This window comes from Triticum aestivum, chromosome 1B (assembly GCF_018294505.1).
Source record: "Triticum aestivum cultivar Chinese Spring chromosome 1B, IWGSC CS RefSeq v2.1, whole genome shotgun sequence".
Lineage (NCBI taxonomy): Eukaryota > Viridiplantae > Streptophyta > Magnoliopsida > Poales > Poaceae > Triticum > Triticum aestivum.
In genome coordinates, this window is record NC_057795.1 from 331,723,540 (window position 1) to 331,737,284 (window position 13,745).

At 50.9% G+C, this 13,745-nt stretch overlaps 1 pseudogene; it reads right to left on the reverse strand.

Moving 5' to 3' along the window:
- Positions 1-10,656: 10,656 nt before the first annotated feature.
- Positions 10,657-10,796, reverse strand: LOC123151336 (uncharacterized; annotated as a pseudogene).
- Between the last annotated feature and the right edge of the window lie 2,949 nt (positions 10,797-13,745).

Genomic DNA, 13,745 nt, shown 5'->3' on the forward strand with positions numbered 1-13,745 from the left:
TTTCCAAGAGGTGAGCCGTGTGGGGATGCCAGATCTGAATTCAGGGGCCGCTGTCCATTTAGGGTCACGTGGCCCGGTGATGTAGAACCACCCCGATTGCCACCCCTTGATGGTTTCCACGAAGGCGCCCTCGAGCCAAGTAACATTGGGTATCTTGCCCACCATGGCGCCTCTGCACTCCGCTTGATTCCCCTTCACAACCTTCGGCTTGACATTGAAGGTCTTGAGCCACAAGCCGAAGTGGGGCTGGATGCATAGGAAAGCCTCGCACACGACGATAAACCCCGAGATGTTGAGGATGAAATTCGGGGCCAGATCATGGAAATCCAGGCCGTAGTAAAACATGAGCCCCCGGACAAAGGGGTGAAGTGGGAAGCCTAGTCCATGGAGGAAATGGGGAAGGAATACCACCCTCTCATGGGCCTTGGGGTGGGGATGAGCTGCCCCTTGTTGGGGAGCCGGTGCGCGATGTCGCTGGACAGGTATCCGGCGCCACGCAGCCTCTTGATGTGCCCATCCGTAACGGAGGAGGCCATCCACTTGCCTCCCGCTCCGGACATAGTTGGAGAAGCTTGAGGTGAGATGTGCAGACTTGGGCGCTGGAGCTCGAGTGTGCGAAGATGGATAAAGCAAAGGAGGAAGAAGGCGTAGGTAAAAGGGCGGATCCTTATCCCCTTATATATGGGTGGACGAAACTATGCGTCCCCACCGGCCTGGTAAAACTCGCTTTTCTCCCAAGCGCCGCAATCAATGGCGCGGTTGGGTTACCCAAGTCCGTATTGATGAGAATCCCAGAATAAGGGGAACACGATCTCTGCTTCGATAAGACGTGCCAAGGAAACCGCTTCGCTAAACGCACTAAGGTGGTGTAATAAAAATGATTCAAGTAAAGGCTTGGTTGTGGTGTGACGTCACACCACGGAATACGTCAGCAGATTGAACTTGTGTAAATATTATTCTCTCTACGGTGGAATGTGGAATTTGTTTTGCAGAGCCGGACACTATCCTGGTGTTCACAATCTTCTATAAATTATTCGGAGGAGGAACCCGCCTTGCAATGCCGAAGACAATATGCGCACCGGACTCGTCGTCATTGAAGCCTGGTTCAGGGGCTACTGAGGGAGTCCTGGACTAGGGGGTGTCCGGATAGCCGAACTATCATCATCGGCCGGACTCCAAGACTATGAAGATACAAGATTGAAGACTTCGTCCCGTGTCTGGATGGGACTTTCCTTGGCGTGGAAGGCAAGCTTGGCGATACGGATATGTAGATATCCTACCATTGTAACCGACTCTGTGTAACCCTAGCCCTCTCCGGTGTCTATATAAACCGGATGGTTTTAGTCCGTAGGACACAACAATAACAACAATCATACCATAGGCTAGCTTCTAGGGTTTAGACTCCTTGATCTCGTGGTAGATCTACTCTTGTAATACCCACATCATCAATATCAATCAAGCAGGACGTAGGGCTTTACCTCCATCAAGAGGGCCCGAACCTGGGTAAAACATCGTGTCCCTTGTCTCCTGTTACCATCTGCCTAGACGCACAGTTCGGGACCCCCTACCCGAGATCCGCCGGTTTTGACACCGACAGGACCCCTGAGGACTGGCAGGAGCGGATTTACCCATGTGCTAGTAGCAGTCGACAAGTTTACCAAGTGGATTGAAGCTAAGCCCATTAAAAACCTTGAAGCAAGTACTGCCGTGAGTTTCATCAGAGAATTGATATTCAGATATGGTGTGCCACACAGCATCATCACGGACAACGGATCGAACTTCGACTCCGATGAATTCAGAGCCTTTTGTGCCTCCCAAGGTACGAGGGTCGATTACGCTTCGGTCGCCCATCCTCAGTCGAATGGGCAAGCTGAGCAAGCGAATGGATTGATTCTCAAGGGACTGAAGCCCCGGTTGATGCATGACCTTAACCATCCAGCACGAGCTTGGGTTGATGAGCTCCCATCAGTGCTTTGGGGCCTAAGGACAACTCCCAATCGGTCGACCAGACGGACTCCATTTTTCTTAGTCTGCGGAGCTGAAGCCGTACTTCCGAGTGATTTGCTCCACAATGCTCCCTGAGTCGAACTCTTCTCGGAAGAGGAAGCAGAACAAGCTCGACAAGATGCAGTCGACCTCCTGGAGGAAGAAAGAGAGATGGCCTTGATCCGGTCGACCATTTATCAACAAGACCTGCGTCGATTCCATGCCAGGAACGTAAGGGGTCGAGCATTTCAAGAAGGAGACTTGGTTCTTTGAGTGGATCAGCAGAAGCCACACAAGCTCGCCCCTGCTTGGGAGGGCCCTTTCGTCGTCACCAAGGTGCTCCACAATGGAGCATACCGTCTCTTCAATGTCGAGCACAACAAAGATGAACCGCGCACTTGGAATGCGGATCTGCTCCGCCCTTTTTACTCTTAAGTATTTAGACTGATGAGATGTAATAAGAAATACCTCTTAGTTTGGCTATCAAAAGACATAATTTTCCTTTCTTCCGAATGATTGTTGTTTATTTCTTTTGTACGTATCGCCTTAGCTGCGAATCTGTTTCGCCTAAGATGAAGTGATAAAAATCCTACCGAGTGGTGAGTCTGCCTCGCACTCGGGGGCTTAGCTGTAGTCCAGTACTCGCCTAAGTGATAAAAATCCTACCGAGTGGTAAGTCTGCCTCCCACTCGGGGGCTTAGCTGCAGCCCAGTACTCGCCTAAGTGATAAAAATCCTATCGAGTGGTTAGTCTGCCTCCCACTCGGGGGCTTAGCTGCAGTCCAGTACTCGCCTAAGTGATAAAAACCCTACCGAGTGGTGAGTCTGCCTCTCACTTGGAGGCTTAGCTGCAATCCAGTACTCGCCTAAGTAATAAAAAAAAGTCCTACTAATCGGTGTGGGCCGGTCGCAACCCTTTGCCCCCCCGGGGGCCGCACCATCAAGAAGAAGGACGAGATTGTGGCGAGCAGCACTCACCCAAGTTTGAAAAATCCTACCGAGTGGTGAGCAACCCTTCCACTCGGGGGCTTAGCTGCAGCCCAGCGCTCGCCTAAGTTTAAAAAATCCTACTGAGTGGTGAGCAGTCCTCCCACTCGGGGGCTTAGCTGCGGCCCAGTGCTCGCCTAAGTTTGAAAAATCCTACCTAGTGGTGAGCAGTTCTCCCATTCGGGGGCTTAGCTGCGGCCCAGTGCTCGCCTAAGCTTGAAAAGTCATACCGAGTGGTGAGCAACCCTTCCACTCGGGGGCTTAGCTGCAGCCCAGCGCTCGCCTAAGTTTAAAAAATCCTACCGAGTGGTGAGCAGCCCTCCCACTCAGGGGGCTTAGCTGCAGCCCAGTGCTCGCCTAAGTTTGAAAATCCTACCTGGTGGTGAGCAACCCTTCCACTCGGGGGCTGAGCTGCAGCCCAGCGCTCGCCTAAGTTTGAAAATCATACCGAGTGGTGAGTGACGCTGCGGGTCGACCACACCCCCTCCCCCCACCCGGGGGCTGCACCGTCAAGAAGAAGGACGAGATTGTATGCACCCAACGATTGGCCCCTTGCTGATGACAGGAATGTCAAGACCATTATTGAGTACCTCGCTGATGAGCTGATCAATGCTGCCAAGGGCTCATCAACGGGTTGACTGCTGATCCTTCTTCAGCACCTGCATCAAACGATGAGAAACCGATCCAAGTGAAGAACAGATTTCGCTCGAAGATAAACCCAACATATTCAAAGATAAATCCAGAGTTTCCTAACCGCAGATTAAAAGTACTCGGGCACCAGACCCGTAGGAGTTTTAATGGTTACAAAATATTCGGCATTCCGAGGAAAATAAAGGTGAAGCATAATGTTTTTTCAATCACTCGGTGGGAGAAGGGCTGGCCGGATCGCAGAAGCTGTCGAGGTCGATGCTTTCGGCGATGCGAGTGGCTGCCTCGAGGAAGGTGTCCATGAAGTCCTGGAAAGAGTGCTTCTTAGTGTTTGCCACTTTGAGAGCTGCCAGCTTGTCTTCCTTAGCCTCCTTGCAGTGCACTCGGACCAAAGACAAGGCGACATTGGCACCACAGTGAGCGGAAGATTTCTTCCACTCTTGCACTCGGCCTGGAATCTGATTTAGTCGAGTCATCAGGGACTTGAGGTCTTGAGACAGCTCCACCTGAGGCCAGAGTTCAGCATCCACTTGGGTCATCGCCGCCTTCAGTCGAGCAAGATAAGCAACTGCACCATCCAAGCGCGACTCCAATCGCAGCAGATTCATTGCAACATCATCTTTCACAGGACAATTGATGGGGTCGAGACCCGTCTCGACCCGCCCGGTTTCAGCTTCAAAGTCCTGACACAGTTCTGTCCCATTGCGAAAAATGATGAGTCAACAGCATGACAACAAAGTTTAGTCGGCGACAAATTAATTGCAGTCGACTGATCATACCTTCAAGCTTCAGAAGAAGTTTCATGGCGAGTTGCTCCAGATAGGACTCTAGCTTGTCTGTCTTGGTCCTGAGACCGCCGACTTTAGTGGTCAGATTCTCCTTGTCCTTCTTCAGCTGCTCGACTTCTCGGTTGGCGTCCGAGATGGTAGTCTTCAGCTTCGTGTTCTCCTCCTCTAATTTACCGATCGAAGCGAGCTTCTGGTCCGCAAGCTTCGTCTTCTCGCGTGCTTCCTTCTGAGCAGCTGCCAGATCCAGATCCTTCTGCTCCAAAGCCTCCTTCATCCTCTCTAAAGAAACAACGCTCTTCAGATGAGACTGAAGTTGGCGATTTTCACTACGCACATCTGCTTGTGTGAAATCACTCGGTTCAAAGAGACTGAAAGAAAAACCAGTGCGAAGGGTGAAGCTACAAAGCAGACAAAACGGTCGAATGATTACCTCCCATGATGGTCGTTTCTTCTTGAGCAGTCTTGACATTCTTCTTCGCGAGTTCAAGGTCAAGTTCAACGCTGATATGCTTCTTCTTTAATTCGGTGAGCCGAGCTCCAAGATCACAAGACCTCTGCAGCCAGAAAGACAGACATGTCAGTCGACAGAAATAAGCGACAGTGAAGGAGAAGAATTACTCTAAGACTACTGCCGAATCAAATATCCAACAATAGTCTCGGGGACTACACCCACTGGGTGCACTTAGCGTGCCCCCACTAGAACAGATCAATACTCAGCAAGGCCTACTCAGCGTGAGGACCAAAAAAAGGGATACACCATCAGACCTCAGTCGACTGCAAGCAGTCGACCGTGGTCTCAGGGACTACACCTAGTGGGTGCACTTGGCGTGCCCCACTGGTTCGGACAGGTTACTGGGACTCAGCTCAAGGCGAGCGGAGTTGAAGATTTCCTAAATTCTAGACAAAGGAACACCCACTGGGTGATCAGATATAAAGACAACACTCAAAAGTTCAGTCGAAGTTTTGCTTACCTGAACATTGGTCTGAAGAGCAGTGCTGGCGTTGTAAGCTACCTGACTAGCCTCATGCATCACTTTCACCTGCTCCATGACAAGGTTCACCTGACGAAGAGCTTCCCTAGCGGCGCCCGGCGAGTCATCTGGAGTTTGATACGTAGCAAAGAGTGACAGCTCCAAGGTGGTCGAAGCAGTTACCGGGTCGGACGAGTGGAGTTGCACTGGTGCAGCAGGAGTCTGTGTAGTCGATCCCGACGAACGATCAGTCGTCAGCGGGTTGGCAAATGTGACGTTGGTCCGAACTGGCCCTTCAGAACGTTCGACCACTGCCTCAAGTGCCGGCGTCGACTAAGGGACTTGGATTTCAAGCCTCCTCCTTCCAGACCCTCCACTCTTATTCCTCCTCTCATGTAGAGGCGCTTCTTCTTCCTCATCATCAGGAAGCACAACAACTTCTTGGGAACTACAGAAAGAGAGAAATGTCAGAAATTCTGCTGATTGACGATCTACTCAACTTAATGAAGCTTGGTCGATCGGACTTACCGACTCGTGAGGTGGCCTCTTCGTCTCCTGGCGCCTTGTCAATGTCCATGTCAGTGGCAGCAGAGGTGGGACTGGAAAGACACATGAATTGGTCGGTCGGAACAAGAAAATCTTTAGTTGACCTACGAAAACGCAAACGAGATACTCACCCCGAAGCAACGGGGACATCCATCTTAATTCGCGGTAATGTCTTCCGGGCCTTGGGAGGAGCAACTTTAGGCTGCTTGGCCACCTTCTCCATCAGCTGCGGAGTCGATGTCCGAATGCGCTTCTGAGTATTGACACTCGGGCCCATGCTTTTTCCACGCCCGCCAGCCGGATCTTGCTGCTGTTTGGATCGTCGTTCGGAGCGCGGCAGCGAGTCGACTTCTTCCTTCTCGTCCGACTCCTCGCTCTCCTCTTCCTCCTCTTCTCCCGGAGACTCCCACTCACCACTCTCCTCTGCACTGTCCTGCCCCTCCTGGCCCTGCTCCAAAGCTTGTTCATTGTTGGGCATCGAATGCATCTCAGTGAATACCTGCAGAACAAATCGGTTGAGCGAGAGTCAGTCAACATCAAGTACAGTCGAAGCGTGAGCGGGAAGCAGTCGGAACAAAAAGTATACCTTGTCGGGCGGGTTTCTGTCATCGAAGGGACAACTCTCCTGGATCCTCTAGGGTTGTCCTGGTTGCCTATGATGCTCCTCAGCCACAAAGCTATGGTTTCAGACTGCACTTCTTCTGGATGGACCCGTGCGGTGTCGTCCGGTCCGGGATACAACCACATCGGGTGTCGAGGGCCTGGAGAGGCTGGATGCGTCGACTGAGGAACACTTCCAACAAGTCCATGCCGGTAACACCATCGTTGATGAGCTGGACCACTCTATCCACCAACATCCTCGTCTCCATGGTCGCATCAGCGGTTACTTTCAGTGGGGTGGGAGTCTGAACACGGTCAAACGAGAAGGGGGGAAGACCAGTCAACTGACCTGGAGCTACGACGTCCTGGCAGTAGAACCAGGTCGACTGCCAGCCTCTAACAGATTCAGGAAGAGTCATGGCGGGAAAGGCACTCCTATTCCTCTTTTGGATACCTAAACCCCCACACATCTGGATGACGTGGGTTTTCGAGTCACTCGACTTCGCCTTTTTTACCGACTAGGAACGAATGGTGAAGATGTGTTTAAAAAGACCCCAGTGCGGTCGACACCCTAAGATGTTCTCGCACATCGATACAAACACAGCTAAATATGTGATGGTGTTGGGAGAAAAATGGTGGAGCTGAGCGCCAAAGAAGTTCAAGAATCCCCGGAAGAAAGGATGCGGAGGGAGCGAGAAACCCCGGTCGACGTGGGTGGCAAGCAGAACGCACTCACCTGGTCGAGGTTGCGGTTCCATCTCCCCCTTTGGCAGCCTCGACGCTCCCTTGGCGATCAATCCGAACTCCTCCAGTTCGTCTAGATCCTCCTGCCGGACCAAAGACCGGATCCAATCGCCCTGGATCCAGCCCGGCGGCAGCCCCGCACGCGACGATGACCCGCGGTTCTGCTTCTTGCCTTTCGCCGCCCCCGTCGCCTTCTTAGCACGCTCTAGCGCCGCTGTCTTGTCCTTCACCATGGCTGGGGAGCAGCGGCGTCGAGAGTGGAGGTGCTGGGAGCGGTGGAGAAGCAGAGGAGAAAGAAGAAGGAACAAGCGTGCACCGTGCCAGCGCCTCGGACCCATCGCCTTATAAAGGGCCACCTCCGAGTGACTGACGCGTGGGACCAGGCAATCCCGTCAAATCCCGCAACAGTTGCACGCAGCGTACATGGAGAAAAAGGCGGTGCGGTAATCGAGGCATCGCTACTTATCCGGCCCACCCGTTTCGGCGCTCTCCACCCCGCGCGCTTCCCCAAAATTTCGTATCTCATGAAATCCGGGATACACTGCAGACAATTGCGCCCAAGATCCCGCGCTCCAACACAGCACTTGACACATGAGGTCACCAGTTCAATCGATAGCTCACTGAATGGATCAAGGCGACTGAGTCAACACCGAAGTATCGACGCGGGCGTTCAGTCTTGCAGGAGACACTCGTGAAGACACGAAGCTCGGAGAAGATTCAACTTCAACCTACTTTTCACTCATACCTTAATCCATTCGGGGGCTACTGATGAGGATACAAACCTGGGGTAGGGTCTAGGCCTGACCTATACACCCTACCCAAGGTCACTTCCCTGGAAGATAAAAGGACCAACAGACGACAGGGGAGCGTCAGTCGAACACGTCGAGTGCAATCCACTTGACGACCACATCACTCGGAAGTCCTCGCTACCGTCACTCGACCATATGAAGAGTCACTCGACCATATCAAAGACCAAGAGTCAGAAGGACCCGCAACGGTCGAACGTTCACCCCTTAGTCTTTATAAGCATTAACAGCACTTAAGGCTGGCGTTACCAGTAACGCCCCTTACTTTATGTACATTAAGCCCCTTGTAATGGAGGTGGGCAGGGGTCCTGGCTCACTCTATATAAGCCACCCCCCTCCTCTGGGACAAGGGTTCGCACCCCCTGTAATATCACACATCTAATCCAATCGACCACCGAGACGTAGGGCTATTACTTCCTCCGAGAAGGGTCTGAACTCGTAAAACCCGTGTGTACACCTTCGCCTAGCTGAGATCTTGCCTCTCCATACCTACCCCCCTTTCTACTGTCAGTCTTAGAACCACGATAGGCGAGGCGTGCTGGCCCACGCTGGCTGGGGTAGAGGGGCCCGCGCTGTTGGGGCGGTCGGCCACCACGTCCGCTGCTGCATGCCGCGCGCTGGGATCCTTCTGGGATCGCGCGCCTGCCGCACTGTCGGCTGGATCCTCCTCGGATCCTGCACCTTCGCTGCCACCTGAATCAACCTGGGATCTGCTGCCCTTGTTTGTATTCTCTTGCATAAAATGACAGTCTGAATCTGCACACTTAACACCAAAATTAAAATTTCCTTTTTCATTGGAACTAGTCATATGATCAGCACTATTTAACTCCCCCCCGTGATCAAGACTAGGAATATAGTTAGAAAGAAGTGCAATTTCTGCACGAAGTAGGGCTCCGACATTTGGATGAAGCTTTGCAAAAAGAAATATTGTTTCATCAAATACAACATCACGAAAAATATATATGCGTCCAGTGGAAACTTCAAGGAACTTGTACCCTTTGTGAAGATTACTATAGCCAAGGAAAACACATTGAGTGGAACGGAATTCAAGTTTGTGTCGGTTGTATGGACGAAGATTGGGGTAGCATGCACACCCAAAGATTTTGAGATAGTTATAGTCGGGTTTTTGATGAAACAATTATTCCAAGGGGGTAATATTACCAATTACTTTACTAGGAAGACGATTGATAAGATAAGTGGCGGCAATAAAGGCTTATCCCAATATTTGAGTGGCATTGATGCATGAGCCAGAAGAGATATACCGACTTCAACAATATGAGGATGCTTACGCTCAGCAGAGCCGTTTTGTTGATGAGCATGAGGGCAAGAGACATGATGAGCAATACCAATATTGCGAAAGAAAGAGTTGAGTTTTTCATACTCTCCTCCCCAGTCACTTTGGACTGCAATGATTTTCCTGTCAAATTGACGTTCAACAAGTTTTTGAAATTCTTGAAAAACAAAGAGAACTTCAGACTTAAACTTAAGCAAGTATATCCAAGTGAACTTGCTAAAATCATCGATGAAACTAACATAATATTTTTTTCTTCCAAAAGAATCTCTTGCATGACCCCATACATCAGTAAAAATAAGTTCAACGGAGCATGAGACACACTATTTGACCTAGGATATGGAAGTTGGTGACTCTTTGCACATTGACAAGCATCACAAACTGACTCAATATTTTGACTAGATGACAATGGAAGATTGCCTTTATTCACTACTTGCTTGACTATGATCAACGAAGGATGTCCTAATCTTTGATGCCATCTTGGCAAGGAGGGCTTGATAGTGGAGTAAACTTGATGACGACGACGCTTTCGGTTAAGTGCTCCGGATGTAATGGGATACAAGCCTCCAATGCATCTACCGTGATGGATGAGCTCCCTTGTTGCCTGATCCTTTATAAAGAAATATGTAGGATGAGTTTCAAAGAAAACATTGTTATCATGAGTCAAACGAGGCATAGATGCAAGGTTTTTGTCGGCTTGTGGAACATGAAGGACATCTTTAAGAATTAAATCAAGTTTAAGATTAGGGGAGTTAATAGATGCTTGACCAATATGACATATATCCATACCTCCACCGCTAGCCGTGTGAATTTGATCGTTGCCGAAGTACTTCTCCCTCATGTACAGCTTCTCAAGTTCATTGGTGACATGGTCGATAGCTCCTGAATCTGCATACCATATGGTGTCATCTCCACCTCCTTCTTCCCTGATTGCAGCAGCTACATGGCGAGCATCAGGAACATAATCCTCATCATAGCGTTGCCAACAATCCATGACTTCATGCCCTGGTTTCTTGCATAGTTGACACCGAACGCGATTAGAAGAAGATGATCCAGAGGAGGCATTGGTGTTGGAGTAGCCGCCCCCTCCAGATCACGCGGAGACGTTGCTGTTGGTGTAGCCGCCCCCGCCAGGGCGCGTGCTTTGGCTATTGCCGCGTCCACGCCCGCTGTGGCCGCTGCTACGACCACGCCCCTGGTGATCGCGCCCGCGACTGGTTCCTCGGCCACGTGAAGCAGCGTTGGCGGAGGATTGACGAACGTTCATCCCGTGGAGCAGATTGAGACGTGTGTCGAAGCTGAGCAGTTGGGTGAATAGTTCCTGGACAGTCACGGGCTCAACCCGCGCTGCAAGAGCCGACACGACCGGGTTGTAGTCGAGGTCGAGGCCGGCGAGGACATGGGAGACGATCTCAGCATTGCCTAACGTCGCTCCTGTGCAGGCGATCTCGTCTGAGAGCATCTTAATTTTGGCAAGATACTCTGTCATGCTTACGTTTCCTTTTTTCCGACTCGTCAATTCAATGCGGGTATTAATGGCCTGGGCTTGAGTTTGGGCAGCAAAAGTGGCATGAATCGCGGCCCATACCTCCGCTGGAGTCTGCAACGTTACCACCTGTGCAAGGATCTCGCGAGACAAAGAGCCCATCAAAAAACCTTGAACTTGCTTTTCTTGAGCGTACCAGAGGTGGCGTGCAAAGTTGACGATCTGTTCCTCCTTCCCGTCCTTGGTGACGGTGAGGGTCTTCGGCGGCGCCTGGCTCGTCGGATCGAGGTGGTGAGCCATCTGTGCGCCCTTGATTTGCGGCAGCACGATGGCTTTCCACATGAGGAAATTGTTCCTCGTGAGCTTCTCCTGCGGTGGTGCCCCAAGGGACATGGCTTGGGTGCTGCTGGATGAAGGGGCAAAGGTGGATGAGGAGGCGAGGGAGGTGGTGAGTGCACTCATGGTGCTTGATTGGGTGGAGGCGGTCGTCATGGTGAGGTTTGGGTAGGCTAGATGCAATCTCTTCTCGATCTAGGAAGAAGATGATCTGATTACCATGTAAGATATTGTGGGAAGCGTTAAACCCTTTTCTCGGGCCGCACTTGTATTTATATGGATGTTGCCATGGCTTACAAGATGATCGATCAAGAGTTTGATCGAGAGATACATAGAGAAGGTCGGTAGAGAAGGAGTTAGACAGAAGAAAGGATAGGAGAAGTTTACATTTCAAACACTAGTCCTATCCCTATACAACTCTATTTCAACAACACTTCCACACGCCCATCGACGATATTGGACGCACCATCAGAACGGGGGCTAGGCGGGGAGACCTTTATTCCATCTTCAGGAAGCCGCCGCCATCTCGTCTTCCTGAGCAGAAAACAAACTCTAATAAAACTCGAAGGAACAACTAACAACGAAGCCCTCCCGCCGGCCCTTGCCAAGATCCACCGCGCCCCCATGGCCTTAAGGCCACTGGAGACGAGGAGGACCTGCGGCGGTGCCGGCGAGAGGCATGAACCCTAGATTTGTTTTGGAGGAGAGAGGAGGCGGCTGGGGTGCGTTGGGCAAAGTCGATGGCAGACACTTAAACTAATCCTACTGGTTCTTATAACGTGCAATTGGGCAGGAAACTATGCCCAACAACTTATACATTAATCTTACTGAGATCTCAGTGACATGGTTTTGAGACACATCAATACATTGATAAATTATTAAGGGTCCCGATAACTGCCACACGTGTGGTGTATCGGATAGTTGTGCCACACGGCTCGTGTGGCATGGACAGCAACCAGCCCACACACCTACGTGTGGGCAAAACAACTAATGCCCACACATGTCTTTTTTTCCCTCCTGAACCCTCTCACACGCGTGCGTGTGGGCGAAATTGATAACGCCCACACGCCCGTGTGTCAGGCCTCGTACCCTTCTGGTCCCGCACGCGACGCGTGATGCTCACCGCGCGCCCGCAGTTGCCATGGTCCAGACCCTCGTCCATGTTCGTTTATCTGCAGTTGCCATGTCGCTGAACTACGGTTGCCATGTCGGACAACTGCAGTTGCCATGGTTGCTCAACTGCAGTTGCCATGTATGGTCTGATCTAATATAGTTGCCATGATTTCATAACTTTAGGAGTTGCCATATACTAACACTAGACAATTGAGAGAGTTACCATGTGCTCACAAGCATGCTAGGGCAGTTGCCATGAAAAATGGAAGAGTTGCCATCTGCTTACGTGCACGTTAGGGCAGTTGCCATGTACGTGCACGTTAGGGCAGTTGCCATATACCATGCAAAAACACATGGCAACTCGGTAAAAGACAGTTGCCATCTGCTTACGTGCATACTAGGCAGTTGCCATGTACCCTGCAAAAACACATGGCAACTCGGGTAAAAAAAGAAAGTTGCCACCTGCTTATAAAGCACACTAGAGGCAGTTGCCATGTGCACTGCAAAAACACATGGCAACTAGCAGCTTACGTGTGGGAGAGGAGACGGGCGTGTGGGAGAGATGGCAAATGCCCACACACCAGCCCTTGTGCGTGACTGAAAACTGGTGTGTGGGTGAACTGCTAAACGCCCACACACCGGCCCCTCCTTGTGGTAAAATGGATGTGTGGGCGAACTATGTCACACACCACACACACGCCTTGTCCTACGTGGCACAGAAAATCAGCCAGATTGTGTCAAGATTCGTGCATATAGTACTGGACGGTGATGGATGCGTGTGGTCGAGATGGTCAACGCCCACACGTGTGGGCGTTAACATTTCCGATTATTAATGCGGCGGATTTAGCCCTGTTCAAGCTTTGGAAGTTAAGAAAATGACAACATGCATGCTCCATATAGATAATCTATATGTGCAACATGCACCGATATGTTATGTTAGCTCATACTACTCCATATAACAGTTCCTTGATGTACTTTTAACTATTTTGCTACTACAGTAAGCAAAATCAACCCGTGTAGGCCCCATGCATGCATCGTATACTACTCCTACTACTACAACAATCAGTTGTCCTATTGGTGCGGCCATGCATGTCGACATGCAGCGTGAAAGATCGTCACCACAATGGCGTCATGCGTGCGCGTCGCCATTGACCAATTAAGTTTTCTGTTCAACAGCGCGCTTTGCGCTGCAATAGTCTCTGGGACGCAGGAGTCAAGCCTGCAATTGCTTGGTGCCGTGTCAGTGTCACTGGCCATTGACTTGACTCGATTGCTATTTCGATGGCGCTACGTTTCGGCATCTTAACCGCTCCAGATCACCCTTCATGGACAAGAAAGCGCACGAAAGCTCATTTGAGCCAAGTGTTACTTAAGTACTAGTACCATGTTTATCCAGATCGATTACGATCCTTTGGAAAGGACATGCGGCTTTGTTTTCCTATCG